Here is a 14,439-nt window from a genome sequence, read left to right as displayed (position 1 = left end):
CATCCACTTCTTCATCATTTCACTCAAAGTTAGGCTGCCTGACATCTAGAGGCGTTGTCCACGGTCGACAATGAACAGAATTATTTCTCCTCTCTGCGTTTTCGCTGAACTTTGTACGGTGCTCTGCATCTATGACACTGTGTGTCTTTCTTTAAAGGTATTTGGGGGAAATATTAGCTTGCTTTCTTTTGGAGATGTAGGAGAAAATGTCTGGACGGTAAACATGAAGCTACAGCTGCTAGCTAGAATATCTCTTATCCTGTCGGGTTGCTAGAGCAAGAAGTGGGTGCACCCTATCGCAGGAGTAACACAAGGAGTCAAACAACCATTCACGTTCACAGTGTGCCAATCCAGAACCAATTAAGCTAACATGCGCGTCTTTTGAATGTGGGAGGAAGCCGGCACAGGCACAGGGAGAACGCACACAAAGACCCCGGTCGGCCAGAAGGGTTCAAACCCAGAACCTTCTTGTTGTGAGACGAAAGTGCTAACCGGTGCTTAGCTTAGCATAGCTTAGCATAAAGACTGGAAATGGCCAACAATCATGTAGCCTGAATCTGTTAAAATCTGCCTGCCATCCTAATTAACATTCTCATATTAAAGGCAGTTTATGTTGTCCGTTCAGAGTTGAGAATCACTGTTGCATGCTTTTGTACCAAAACAAACACAGACGGCATCTGTCAGATTGCACTGTTTATATGGAGCGCAATTTACACTGGAAGGGCCAAAAAAGGAAAAAAAAAAATCTTCTTTTTCTTTATCAGTACTGCTGTGGTAGGTTTGATTTTATCCTGCAGAGGCATTCGTTCTCCTGCCACAGTTCAATCAGCTCCTCTCTGGTTTTAGTTGCCCAGTGTGCTCACACACACACATACACACACACACACACACTAGCCATTTGTCTTCTGCTGTACGCCCCGTCTCTCTCACCAGTGATATCATTCGTCTCCGATGAAATTTGTTTTTGAAATTAAATTTATTTCAGGCTGAAATCCTTTACAGAGACGCTAAAGAAAGACGCACGAAAACAGTGAAAAAGGCTGAAAACACGTACAGCATATTGCGTGGTATTTGTTCAATAAATAAACATGTGAGCCACATCCTCTCCATTCTTCGCCTCAGTTTCACAGAATATATTTACCCCACAGTTTCCAGTCTTTCTGCTAAGCTGCAGCTTCGTATTTACCACACAGACGCCCCGCTCTCCCAACAAAGCAACCCAAAATTTCCAACAGTTCCTCTGAGATAATTTAGCTACTAGGGACTCCAGTAGTAGGCGTGGTTTTAGTTTCACATTTTGGATGACAATCATGAATTTTTTCTTCTGATTTTATTTGACGAAATGTTAAGTTCTTGTGAGAAAAGGCACTTTCGAGTCTCACACGGTTGTTCGGTAGTGATGTAATAGAACCATACTTGTGAACATGTAGGAGATTATATGGAAGCCCCGGTTTTATACTGTCCATCTTCTGTTAAACTGTCCAGAGCTGCACTGTGCAGAAGAAGTCCTCCTCTTTGACCGGATAATACTGCCATTGTTTTTTTTAGTTTGTTTGTTTTTATCAGTCATACCTGTCCACCTCTGCTTCTCTCTTGCCATATTTTGTGTGTGTCCGTTTGTCCGCCGTATGTGGACGATTGCCTCACCTGTGGATGTCAGTGACGACTTTTTGAGTTTTATTCAACCGCCAGGATTTTAATAATTAGTGCTTAGAGGGAGGATGTGTTGTAAGATGAGTTAACCAAATCATGGGTGAGTGTGGGCCAAAGGACTGCAACTGAAGACAGCAGCGGGGTGGGGGGGTTACAAAAAAATAAAAAAGGATTAGGACTCAATGGACCTGAAACGGAGAACATCCTGCGCGTCCTCGGTTGGTGTTTCAGCTCTTCCAGGTGAAGACTGAGAACGCACTAGCTACTATATGAGCACATCAGCCCACAGGGGGAGAGAACAAAAACCATTTATGAGCAAACATGTGACTTAAAAGGGAAAACAAAAACAAAAGGTGAAGACAATGACTGGATCACAATCACAGTTTTACATTACGTCTCTGTGTGTGTTTGCCTGTGGGAGTTTTAAGTTCCTTTTTTTTTTTTTTCCTGTTTTTTTAAATACCGCCGGACATGTACCTGCCAGAGAGATTATTATTAATATTGGGAGGGAGGGGGGGGGGGAGAAAAAAAAAGAAATAAGATTTAAAAAGAAAAAAGAAAAAAAAAGCCTTGTTACAGAATGGGAGAGAACTGCCAACCATCTACTGCTGATCGGGGCCTATTTTATTCAGTGCTGGTGTGTTGTTGTGCTTGTACATAAATGTCTTTTCAATCATCCCTTTCTTTCCTCTTGGGGGTGGGGTATCAAGGCAGAGGGTGGGTCTTATTCATGAAAGAGAGGAGGGGGGGGAGGGGGGGAATAGAGTATTTTGTTATTGTCCAATCAGAGGGTGACAGTATGTATATATCTATATTGTATATATGTGATGAAAATGCGTTGGCTTTTTGTGTGACACTACCTTTTACCTGTACTATGGTTCTACATTCAGTGTTTCAGTGTTGATAATATATATTTGGTTTGTGTTTGTTTTTCAGTTTTTTTTTTTTTGATTTTGTCTTCGTCATTTCTTGTAATTTTGTTGTTTTTTTCCCTCCTATTTGTCTTTTTTTGTTTTGTTTTGTTTATTGCACGGTTTATTACTTTTGTTGTCCAATGAGGTGACACAGCTACTCTTTGTATTCGTTTAGTGCTGTAAAATAACTCAAGTGTTATTAGAATTGTCGATACCACCGCCCACCCCACCCCCTTCCCCAATATGCATGAATGGCACTTAAAGAAATAAAATATGGTAACTTCACTGTGGAATCATGTGCTGTTTGAGCTTTTTTCTCGAAAGATAGTAACTTAAAACTCCTGCCGTACACCGATTATCTTTTCATCACGGCACCTGTTGGTTGTCGGGATATAATAGGCAGCGAGTGAACATTTTGTCCCCAGAGTTGACGTGTTAAAAGCAGGAAAAATGGGCGAGCGTAAGGATTTGAGAGAGTTTGACGAGGCCCAGATCGTGATGGCTGAAACTCCACCTGTTGTTGGGTGTTCCTGGTCTGCAGGGGTCAGTATCTATCGAAAGTGGAACAAGGAAGGAACAGTGGTGAACCGGCCACAGGGTCGTGGGAGCACATGGGAAGCGAAGGTTGGCCCGTATGCATCGATCCAAGCTCAAATTGCTGAATAAGTTAATGCTGGTTCTGATAGAAAGGTGTCAGGGTATGCACTGTGTCGTGTATGTGGCCGCATAGCTGCAGACCGGTCAGGGTGTCCATGCTGACCCCTGTCCACCGTCGAAAGCACCAACAATAGGCACGTTAGCATGAGAACTGGACCACTGAGCAAAGAAAGAAGGTAGCCTAGTCTGATGAATCAGGTTTTCTTTTACATTACCAGGTGCATGTGCGTTGCTTACCCGAGGACACACATGGCATCAGGATGAACTACGGGAAGAAGGCAAGCCGTCAGAGGCAGCGTGATGCTTTGAGCAATGCTCAGCTGGGTGACCTTGCATCCTGCCTTCCACGTGGATGTTACTTTGACACGTACCACCCACGTAAGCCTCGTCGCAGACCATGTACACCCTTTCATGGAAACGGTATTCTCTGATGGCCTCTTTCAGCAGGATAATGCTTCCTGCCACGAAGCAACAATGGTTCAGGAATGGTTTGAGAAGCACAACAACGAGTCCGAGGTGTTTACTTGGCCTCGTAATTCCCCAGATCTCAATTCAATCAAGCATCTGCGGGATGTGAAATCTATAGAGGCCCCACCTCCTGTTTGCAGGACTTAAAGGAACAGCTACTAACATCTTGGTGCCAGATACCACAGCACACCTTCAGGGGTCTAGTGGAGTGCATGCCTCGACGGGTCATGGCTGTTTTGGCAGCAAAAGGGGCACAGACACAATATTAGGAAGGTGGTCATAATGTTATGCCTGATTGATGTATTTTTTGGCAGTTCTTCTGGTAAAACTCAATGCATCTAGAAAAAGTATATGGATATAGTAGTGAGATAGAATAATACGTTAGTGATGATAGCAGTTATATACTGATCAGGCATAACATTATGACCACCTTCCTAATATTGTGTAGGTCTCTCTTGTGAATCCAAAACAGTTATGACTCATCAGAGAATGGACATGGTCCTTCTGAGGGTGTCCTGTGGTGTCTGGAAACAGAAAGTTGTTAGTGGGGGGCCTTTAGGTCCTATGGGTTGAGGGGAGGGTCCTCTGTGGATCAGGCTTTTTCCAGTGTATCCCGCAGATGCTTGATCAGTTTGGGATCTAGTGAATCTGGAGGCCAGTTCAATACCATGTGCTGTTCTTCATATTTTTTTTAGTTGTTCCTAAAGCGTCAGTCTGCATCCTGCTTTGGATGGCTGCTGCCATCAAGGAGTGTCATTGCTCTAGGATGGGCTTAACCCTTTATAGGACGAGGAACCATGGTTTTCACCCAGCCAGTCAGTGAAGATCAAGGCAACATTCTCAGGTCAAATGTGTTCTGCAAGATCCAACTCTGCATGAACGCTGAGCGTAACTGCTTTATTCGGTACCACGAAGAAGTGTCCTAATGTTGTCTAATGTGATAATGTGTATGTTGACAAGTGCCTAAATCAGCAAAGAGACAAATGAACACTCAAAAATCAAAACTGTGGCCTAAATCTTCACACAATTTCACCTTTATGAAACTACTCAGTGACAGAGGACTAGCTGGTGTGCAGCCATATGAAAGAAATCCACGTGATCAAATTTCAGAAGGTTTTCTTTCGCCTTACACAGCCCTCCGAGCTGCCTCCTAATATTTCCATGTGGTGTGACACTTCCAGTCCACAACGTGAATGTGTCCGTGCTGACGCCACACATGAGCCTCACCACTGTGGGATATTCATTTTCAACAGGGGCACCGGTCTGGCCAACAGCATTGGAGTCATTATAAGCTGTTTGACTCAGACACAGAATGAAAGGACTCTGACAACATGGACACGTTTAAAGCTTTCTTTTTGTTGCTGCTGACCCTGATCCTGAATGTTCAGCTATCCTCATCAGCACCGATGTGTAAGCCATGCATTTCCACTGAACTCTAATAAGTGTCTGTGTAAATATGACACATTTATCAATTTAATTTCCAATTGTAATCATTCCGACTAATGCTGAAGTTTACTAGCATATCATTTTGTAGATATTTATTGAGTTATGAATACACTCATTTCAAAATACCCTGAACTGGATTGACTTCTTCAAGGGATATATTACGAAAGTATGCAAATATGTTGTTTGATAAGGGTTAACTCGTGTTTAATGTTAAGTAACAGCCAGATTGCAAGTCACTGTATCTAAGTTAGGGAGAAGCAAGTGTTACTGCAGGTATTTTCTAGATGTGGATAATAAAAACATTGCCTTCAGTTTGGAGACTGACCTCGTTCACCCCAAATAAATCGAGAGTAAAACTCCTGCGACTGAATGCTCGGATGTGATTAACAACCAAACTTATCTCAAAATACTTTCACGGCCTGTTCGGTTGCAGCCCGGCCTCTGTTACCAAGCTACTGTGTCAGACATTTGAACTGAACTTGGATCGCCGGAGATCTCCTCCTTATGTAATCTGGCATCATTAAATCTGTCACCAAATTCAGTGTAGAGTTTAATTTGCTCACCCTCGAGCCCAGTCCAAGAACCACAGTCACATGATTTTTATTTAACTAAATAAAAACCAAATCAAAATATAGCCGACAGGAGATGTAGACGATTTGGTAGTTTTAGCAATTCCAAAGTAGGCTTCAGCATGTTTTGTCAGTTTGTCACCTACCTCAGGTAGATTAACTTCCTTTACAGACTAACTAGTGATATTGATTATCAAATGTGTATTGCAGCTGGTGCATTTGCTGAAGAACCAGGTCTAGAGGAACTCACACCAGTTGATGAGGAAGAATCAGAAGAGAAACACATTCCAGTTGTTCCAGAAGACAATGATGAGGAGGATTCAGCTCCAGAAACTCCACCAATCTCAGTCATTCCTTTAGAAGCTTCAGAGGACGAGGCTCCAGAGGACGATGCAGAAGCTGAACTTCTTCCTAGTGCACCAGAAAAAGAGACGTCCGTCATCCCTGTAGAACCTCAGACAGGAGAGGCAGGTCAAATATCAGATCCAGAGGAACAAACAGAAACTGTCCCTGTCATTTTTGCGGAAACCAATGAAGAGGAAACTCCAGATGAAAGTGTAAAAGAAGAAGAAGCAGTTGGTGGTGAAGGTGAAGGTCTGGAAGAAACAGCACCAGAAGACCCTGTTGTGGAGGATTCGGCTCCTGTGGTATCAGTCCCTCTTATTCCTGCCATGCCTTCAGAAGATGAAGTTCCAGAGGACACTGAAGGTGCTCCACAGAAGATGATTGTGACAGACCCCGACGTCTATGCGGAGGACGAAGTTGCAGATCAAATGGGACCTGTAGAAGAAGAAACAGCAGCAGAAGATCCTGTTGTGGAGGATTCGGATCCTGAGGCATCAGTCCCTCTTATTCCTGCCATGCCTTCAGAAGATGAAGTTCCAGAGGACACTGAAGGTGCTCCACAAAAGATGATTGTGACAGACCCCGACGTCTATGCGGAGGACGAAGTTGCAGATCAGATGGGACCTGTAGAAGAAGAAACAGCAGCAGAAGATCCTGTTGTGGAGGATTCGGATCCTGAGGCATCAGTCCCTCTTATTCCTGCCATGCCTTCAGAAGATGAAGTTCCAGAGGACACTGAAGGTGCTCCACAAAAGATGATTGTGACAGACCCCGACGTCTATGCGGAGGACGAAGTTGCAGATCAAATGGGACCTGTAGAAGAAGAAACAGCAGCAGAAGATCCTGTTGTGGAGGATTCGGATCCTGAGGCATCAGTCCCTCTTATTCCTGCCATGCCTTCAGAAGATGAAGTTCCAGAGGACACTGAAGGTGCTCCACAAAAGATGATTGTGACAGACCCCGACGTCTATGCGGAGAACGAAGTTGCAGATCAAATGGGACCTGTAGAAGAAGAAACAGCAGCAGAAGATCCTGTTGTGGAGGATTCGGATCCTGAGGCATCAGTCCCTCTTATTCCTGCCATGCCTTCAGAAGATGAAGTTCCAGAGGACACTGAAGGTGCTCCACAAAAGATGATTGTGACAGACCCCGACGTCTATGCGGAGGACGAAGTTGCAGATCAGATGGGACCTGTAGAAGAAGAAACAGCAGCAGAAGATCCTGTTGTGGAGGATTCGGATCCTGTGGCATCAGTCCCTCTTATTCCTGCCATGCCTTCAGAAGATGAAGTTCCAGAGGACACTGAAGGTGCTCCACAAAAGATGATTGTGACAGACCCCGACGTCTATGCGGAGGACGAAGTTGCAGATCAAATGGGACCTGTAGAAGAAGAAACAGCAGCAGAAGATCCTGTTGTGGAGGATTCGGATCCTGAGGCATCAGTCCCTCTTATTCCTGCCATGCCTTCAGAAGATGAAGTTCCAGAGGACACTGAAGGTGCTCCACAAAAGATGATTGTGACAGACCCCGACGTCTATGCGGAGGACGAAGTTGCAGATCAAATGGGACCTGTAGAAGAAGAAACAGCAGCAGAAGATCCTGTTGTGGAGGATTCGGATCCTGAGGCATCAGTCCCTCTTATTCCTGCCATGCCTTCAGAAGATGAAGTTCCAGAGGACACTGAAGGTGCTCCACAAAAGATGATTGTGACAGACCCCGACGTCTATGCGGAGGACGAAGTTGCAGATCAAATGGGACCTGTAGAAGAAGAAACAGCAGCAGAAGATCCTGTTGTGGAGGATTCGGATCCTGAGGCATCAGTCCCTCTTATTCCTGCCATGCCTTCAGAAGATGAAGTTCCAGAGGACACTGAAGGTGCTCCACAAAAGATGATTGTGACAGACCCCGACGTCTATGCGGAGGACGAAGTTGCAGATCAAATGGGACCTGTAGAAGAAGAAACAGCAGCAGAAGATCCTGTTGTGGAGGATTCGGATCCTGAGGCATCAGTCCCTCTTATTCCTGCCATGCCTTCAGAAGATGAAGTTCCAGAGGACACTGAAGGTGCTCCACAAAAGATGATTGTGACAGACCCCGACGTCTATGCGGAGGACGAAGTTGCAGATCAAATGGGACCTGTAGAAGAAGAAACAGCAGCAGAAGATCCTGTTGTGGAGGATTCGGATGCTGAGGCATCAGTCCCTCTTATTCCTGCCATGCCTTCAGAAGATGAAGTTCCAGAGGACACTGAAGGTGCTCCACAAAAGATGATTGTGACAGACCCCGACGTCTATGCGGAGGACGAAGTTGCAGATCAAATGGGACCTGTAGAAGAAGAAACAGCAGCAGAAGATCCTGTTGTGGAGGATTCGGATCCTGAGGCATCAGTCCCTCTTATTCCTGCCATGCCTTCAGAAGATGAAGTTCCAGAGGACACTGAAGGTGCTCCACAGAAGATGATTGTGACAGACCCCGACGTCTATGTCAATGCGGAGGACGAAGTTGCAGATCAAATGGGACCTGTAGAAGAAGAAACAGCAGCAGACGAATCAGCCCTAGAGGATTCTGTTGTTATTGTTCCTGCTACTGATGAAGATCCAGAAGAAGAAGCAGCTGTGGACATCTTTCCCATAGAGCCTGAGACTGACGTGGAAGATGAACTGGAAACTGCCACAGAGGGAACAACACTGCAAGAGTCTGTAAAAGAACTGTTTGTCATTGATATTTTAGAAGAAGGCCCAGCAGCTCCAGAAGACACTCTTCCAGGAACACTAGAAGAAGGAGAAGAAGACAACTATCTCATCCCTGTTCCCGCAGAACTTGAGACAGAAGATGAAGGCCAGGTTGAAACAGCACCACAAGAACCTCCAGATGCAACAGTCCCTATTGTTTCCAATGGAGCTTCAGAAGATGATGTTTCAGAGGACAACGCAGATGTTCCAGAGTTAATATTACTGACAGACCCTGACGACAACACAGAAGGTGAACATCCTTCTAGTGCACCACATGATGACACATCTGTTGTTGTCTTTCCTATAGAGTTTGACACTGAAGTAGAAGGTCAAGCAGAAGCTGCTGCAGAGGGAACACTGCAAGAGTCAGCTGGAGAAGAGCTGGTTGTCATTGTTCTTACAGAAGGGGAGGAAGAAACCACTGCTACTGCTGTGGGTGCAACAGAAAATGGACCTGTCCCAGTAGTGCCCGAGGAAAACACTGAAGAGGACCCTGCTACTGAAGAAGAAAGTCTTCCAAGTACACCAGAGGAAGAGGACTCTCTTGTCCCAGCTCCTGCAGAACCAGAGACAGAAGGTGAAAGTCAGGAAGAAGCAGCTCCAGAAGACCCGATCATCCAGCACAAAGCTGAAGATTTAAATGTTGCAGCTACAATGAAAAAAGATGAACCTGTAGGTAAGAATCAGCCACTGAGCTTTTTGTCTGTTTATGAAAATATCTCTGCAATGCAAGTTTGCCTCTCTAACTGTGTTGCTTGTTACTGACATCATGGCCATAGCAATCTGGAAAGTTAATACTTTACAAATAATCACCAACAGCAAACCTTCCTTTTGGTCTCCCAGGTCAGGCGAACAGAGGAGCGATGCTCGGAGCAGTGCTCTTGACGCAGATGTCTTTAATAATTATTGGATTTGTTGGGACAAACGTATAAGGCATTAAGGTGAATACGTGTGAGTACAACAATGTGGCTAAATGTAATTAGCTTAAATCCATATTTTCCCTATATAATTAAATGTTCCTCATATCATCACTGTAAGACTCTTAGGTATTACTTACTGTAGGTTTTACACCAAATTAAAGTGTTTACAACCATTTCTAGCCGCTCCATGTGCTGAACGCCAACATCAGCATGCTAACACAGAGACAGTAATTTTTACCATAGTCCCTTCTGTTAAATAACCAAAGTCTTCAAAGCTACTACTACTAGTGTGTCTAAGCAACAATATCTTTTCTAGTAACTTCTGTCTCCTGTTGTAGGAAACGGACGTAATGAGCACTTTGGAGAAACCGAAGCACAGAGAAGGAGAAGAAGTTTCAGTGCACTCAAACTTTTTGGCTAAAGTATTAAATTCTCATAGTCCAGTTCCTCCAAGGACAGAAAATTGATCTTTCCAGGAATCCTCGAATAACGGAAAGGCGTAAGGTGTTTGTTGAATCAGTGTTGGAGGAAGAACAACTTTAAGAACTTAAATAAAAGTGACAATACCTCAGTGTAAATATGCTCCGGTGGAAGTCCTGCATGAACAGCATAGAAATAATTATTAGCAGCCTAATTATGCATGAACAGATTGCACAGAGTGAGCTTTTTAAATGTAAAAATTATGACTTTATATACTGTCCGACTGTTTAAACTGTAACAAACCGTGCAATGAAACACTTGAAATAACTACAGCTGTGTGGAAAAATGCAAAATAAAATACATTATTTCCCTCTGAATGTGTTTTTATTTGAGGTTAGATAATAATCATTTTATTGTGTCTCATGTCATTGTTTGGTCAGTCTTCAGACTCTAATCTCCAAATGTTCCTCGCAGACAGCAGGTACATTTTCATTCGGTTCGCCACGTGCAGTTGAAAAGCACACTCAGGTCCTGCGTGCTGTTCAAGCGCAAGCAGGAATATCACTTTACTCTCCCTACATGCAGAATTAGACGAGGAGCTCTCCTATCAATCACACTCTGGCAAGCTGCAACGCCAGCTCCTCACGCCCAGCTGATCCTGCGCACAGTGAATATATTTAGGATGGGACGGGAGGGATGTGGTGTCCGAAGTAAACATTTCAAACTGTGTTCCGTATTAATGTGACGCCTCCCACTGTAACTGTGTCACCATTTTGATTGTTTCAAAGGGGCTGTATAAGATAAATGTTGATTTTGAAGATCTCTGGGTTACAGAATAACTTCAGTTTATAGTTTTTAGCATTTAGCTTTTATTTACTGGCACAGTCACAGAGAGGTCAAGGTTTCATTTAGTGCCCACTCAGTCTCTATTAAAATCCAGTGAAATGAACTGTTGAAGCCGTAAGATAACTAAACACCAAGTCATTTTACAATCTAAATAAAAGTTGTTGCTTCTTTTTTACAAGAAGAATAGGCCGCGTTCTTTTTTAAATGTCTCCTCTTGGTGATACATTCATTTTGAGATCCATTCAAATGTACAGAAGCTTTTTAATCCCTTATCACTCTTGTGATTACGCACCATTCATTGTATTGTAGAAAACCTTCTCAAACCTTGTTTAAAGCTGAGGATACACCAATCAGGCATAACATTATGACCACCTTCCTAATATTGTGTAGGTCTTCCTTGTGCCTCCAAAACAGTTGTGACTCATCAGAGAATGGACATGGTCCTTCTGAGGGTGTCCTGTGGTGTCTGGTAACAGGATGTTGGGTCCTATGGCTTGAGGGGAGGGGCCTTTGTGGATCATTCCACAATCCCAGAGATACTTGATCAGTTTGGGATCTAGTGAATTTGGAGGCCAGGTCAACACCTTGTGCTGTTCTTCATGTTTCGTTGGGTTGTTCCTATCCCTTTTGTGTGTGTGTGCCTATGTCAGGCTGCATCCTGCTGGGGATGGCTGCTGCCATCAAGGAGTGTCATTGCTATGGGGTGGGGGTGCCTGGTCTGGACTAGGTGGGTGCTACATGTCTAAGTAACATCCACACGAATGCCAGGTCAAAAAGGTTCCCAGCAGAACATTGGATTGTCACAAGATGGTCAATGTTATTCACTTCTCCTGTCAGTGGTTTTAATGTTGTGGATGATCGGTGTGTAATTCGATGCTTTCGATTATCAAATGTTTTTTGGACAGTTGAATCTCTGGACGTCAGCATTAGTGGGGTATATAAAAACGGATCCCAGTGTAAAACAATGAGGAGGAGATTAATACAATATAACACTAAAGTACAGACCCCGCGAACAGGCGGTTACAGAAGATGAATGAATGAATGAATGAATGAATGAACACTAAAGCCTTTATCAAAATCCCGTGCAGGCTGTTTGTTTGCAGCATAACACTTGCACAGATTAACATGTACGTAACAGCAGCAAGCTCGATAAATTGATCTTAGCTTTCTAAGACAGTGTAGTGCATCGGGTCATCAGTAGTCCACCTCAAATATTTGCAGTTATTCATGCTCTATAACTTCTCACAACTGATGTGTGTGTGCTGCTGAAGAGATGAGCTCCGGTTCCACAATTTAATCACGACACACAGAGACACTGATTAAAACAAGTAAAAACTATATTGCAGTATGTATATCAGCCTTTCTACTTGATTTTGTCTTGAACTATTAGAAAAATAAGAATATACAGTATATATTTCTCACCAGAGCAGTCCCAAAGTGTTCAGAAAGACTGACAGTCATTCAAATTGTTGTTTGCCTGAATGCGTGTCTTGCATGTATTGTTTACCTATTCATGAGGGATTATTCTTTAATGTTACTGTTTATGTAAACTTTGTTGAGGCTGTGATGCTCATTTTTTTCTTTGGGATTCTGTACTGTTGTCCATAAACCGATGTAAGAAACCAAGTTCCTTCAGTCCTTTGATAATATTTCCCAAAAGTTTTGGATAGGACTTTCTCAGTCGTTTCCTGTGGCTCTAAATATTTCTGTCGTTAACTTGTAATGTAACCTGGCTTGATTTGTTCAAGAACGCTGGAGGTTGATGGACGCGGGGTCGTGAGGCTGTCATGAAAAAGCAGAAGGACCCGTGGCAAGCTGTCAGCCTGATGGACGGCTGAAGACCTTCACAGCGGCGCAGGTCATTGTGTAGTGGAGGTGAGAGTTGTGAAAAGATGACAGGAATCAGATGGAAAGCAGGTGATGTAGGGAGACAGCGTGATATCTCTTGTGCGGCTGGGATACTTTAGAAACAGCTCAAATGTAAAAGTCAGACAAAGAGGAGCAGTCAACAGAGAGACTTAGGGCCCTTAGTTGTACCAAATAATTGTAAGTACTGGTCAATTATGTGTCCTAATGTGGCGTAACGTCACGCCTAGAGAAGCTGAAACACAGATCCTTTCACAATCGCTGACAGGACGAATAGTCTTACCTTTCCTTCCTGTGAGAAAACACCTAAATTAGACACAGGCTATGTTGGAGGGTTTCTCTTTCCTTTTGCTGTTGCTACAGAAAGGTCTCCTATAACCAAACCCGTCCACTCACGTGTGTCGTAACTCATCAAGTACTTACTTGTCAGTTAGAGCGCAGGCCTGGCCTGAGGAGTCACAGCTCATAAAATCTGCAGACTTTGATCTGACATGGTACAAGCTGTTCGTGGAAGCACAGCGGCCTCTGGTGGCCACAGACTGGACCTGTGAGTAATGATAAATGTCAGGCTTACCTCAGATGCCCTTTGAGAGTCAATGTGATGACTCTACAGCATGAGGGGAGTTACAGTAGAGCCTCACAGCAACTGTAGCTCATGGAGGTTTGTTCTTTCCTGCAGCTGTTTGTCGTTTTAGTTTTGAAATGAAGACTTATGAAATAGGTTCCCGTGAGCTGTTCTTGTGTTTAGCATAACTTGAGCCACGTCTCCTATTTCCACCAGAAGCCATTGTTGATGACGATGATCTACACTGTGCATATAAAACAGTCAAACATTCAAACTTTCACCATATTGTGAATTTCATGACGACTACACCTTTAACCTTTTGGTTGATTGGGGTCAACCGATCAGGCACAACATTATGACCACTGACCGGAGAAGTAAATAACACTGACCATCTTGTGACAATGCAATGTTCTGCTGGGAAACTTTTGGACCTGGCATTCATGTGGATGCTACTTAGACATGTACCACCGACCTTCCTAATATTGTGTAGGTCTCCCTTGTCCCTCCAAAACAGTTGTGACACTCATCAGAGAATGGACATGGTCCTTCTGAGGGTGTCCTGTGGTATCTGGCAATAAAATAATGTTAGTGGGGGCCTTTGGTCCTGTGAGTTGAGGAGAGGGGCCTCTGTGGATCATCCCACATGAATTTGGAGGCCAGGTCAACACCTTGTGCTGTTCTTCTTGTTTTTTGAGTTGTTCCTAAACCGTTTTTGTGTGTGTGCCTGTGTCAGGCTGCATCCTGCTGGGGATGGCTGCTGCCATCAAGGAGTGTCATTGCTATGGGGTGGGGGTGCCTGTAGAAGTAACATCCACATGAATGCCAGGTCCAAAAGTTTCCCAGCAGAACATTGCATTGTCACAAGATGGTCAATGTTATTTACTTCTACTGTCAGTGGTTTTAATGTTGTGGCTGATTGGTGTATACAAGTAGCTTAAGTCACGTACTAAAATGCTGAAACACAAATCTTTTCCTAATAATTAATGGGAGGGATGGTTGCCTCTGCTTGGTGGGATATTATTTATTTTGAAAATCACA

This window comes from Chelon labrosus, assembly GCF_963514085.1.
Source record: "Chelon labrosus genome assembly, chromosome: 4".
Classification (NCBI taxonomy): domain Eukaryota; kingdom Metazoa; phylum Chordata; class Actinopteri; order Mugiliformes; family Mugilidae; genus Chelon; species Chelon labrosus.
Note: the sequence above shows the minus strand (reverse complement) of the source record.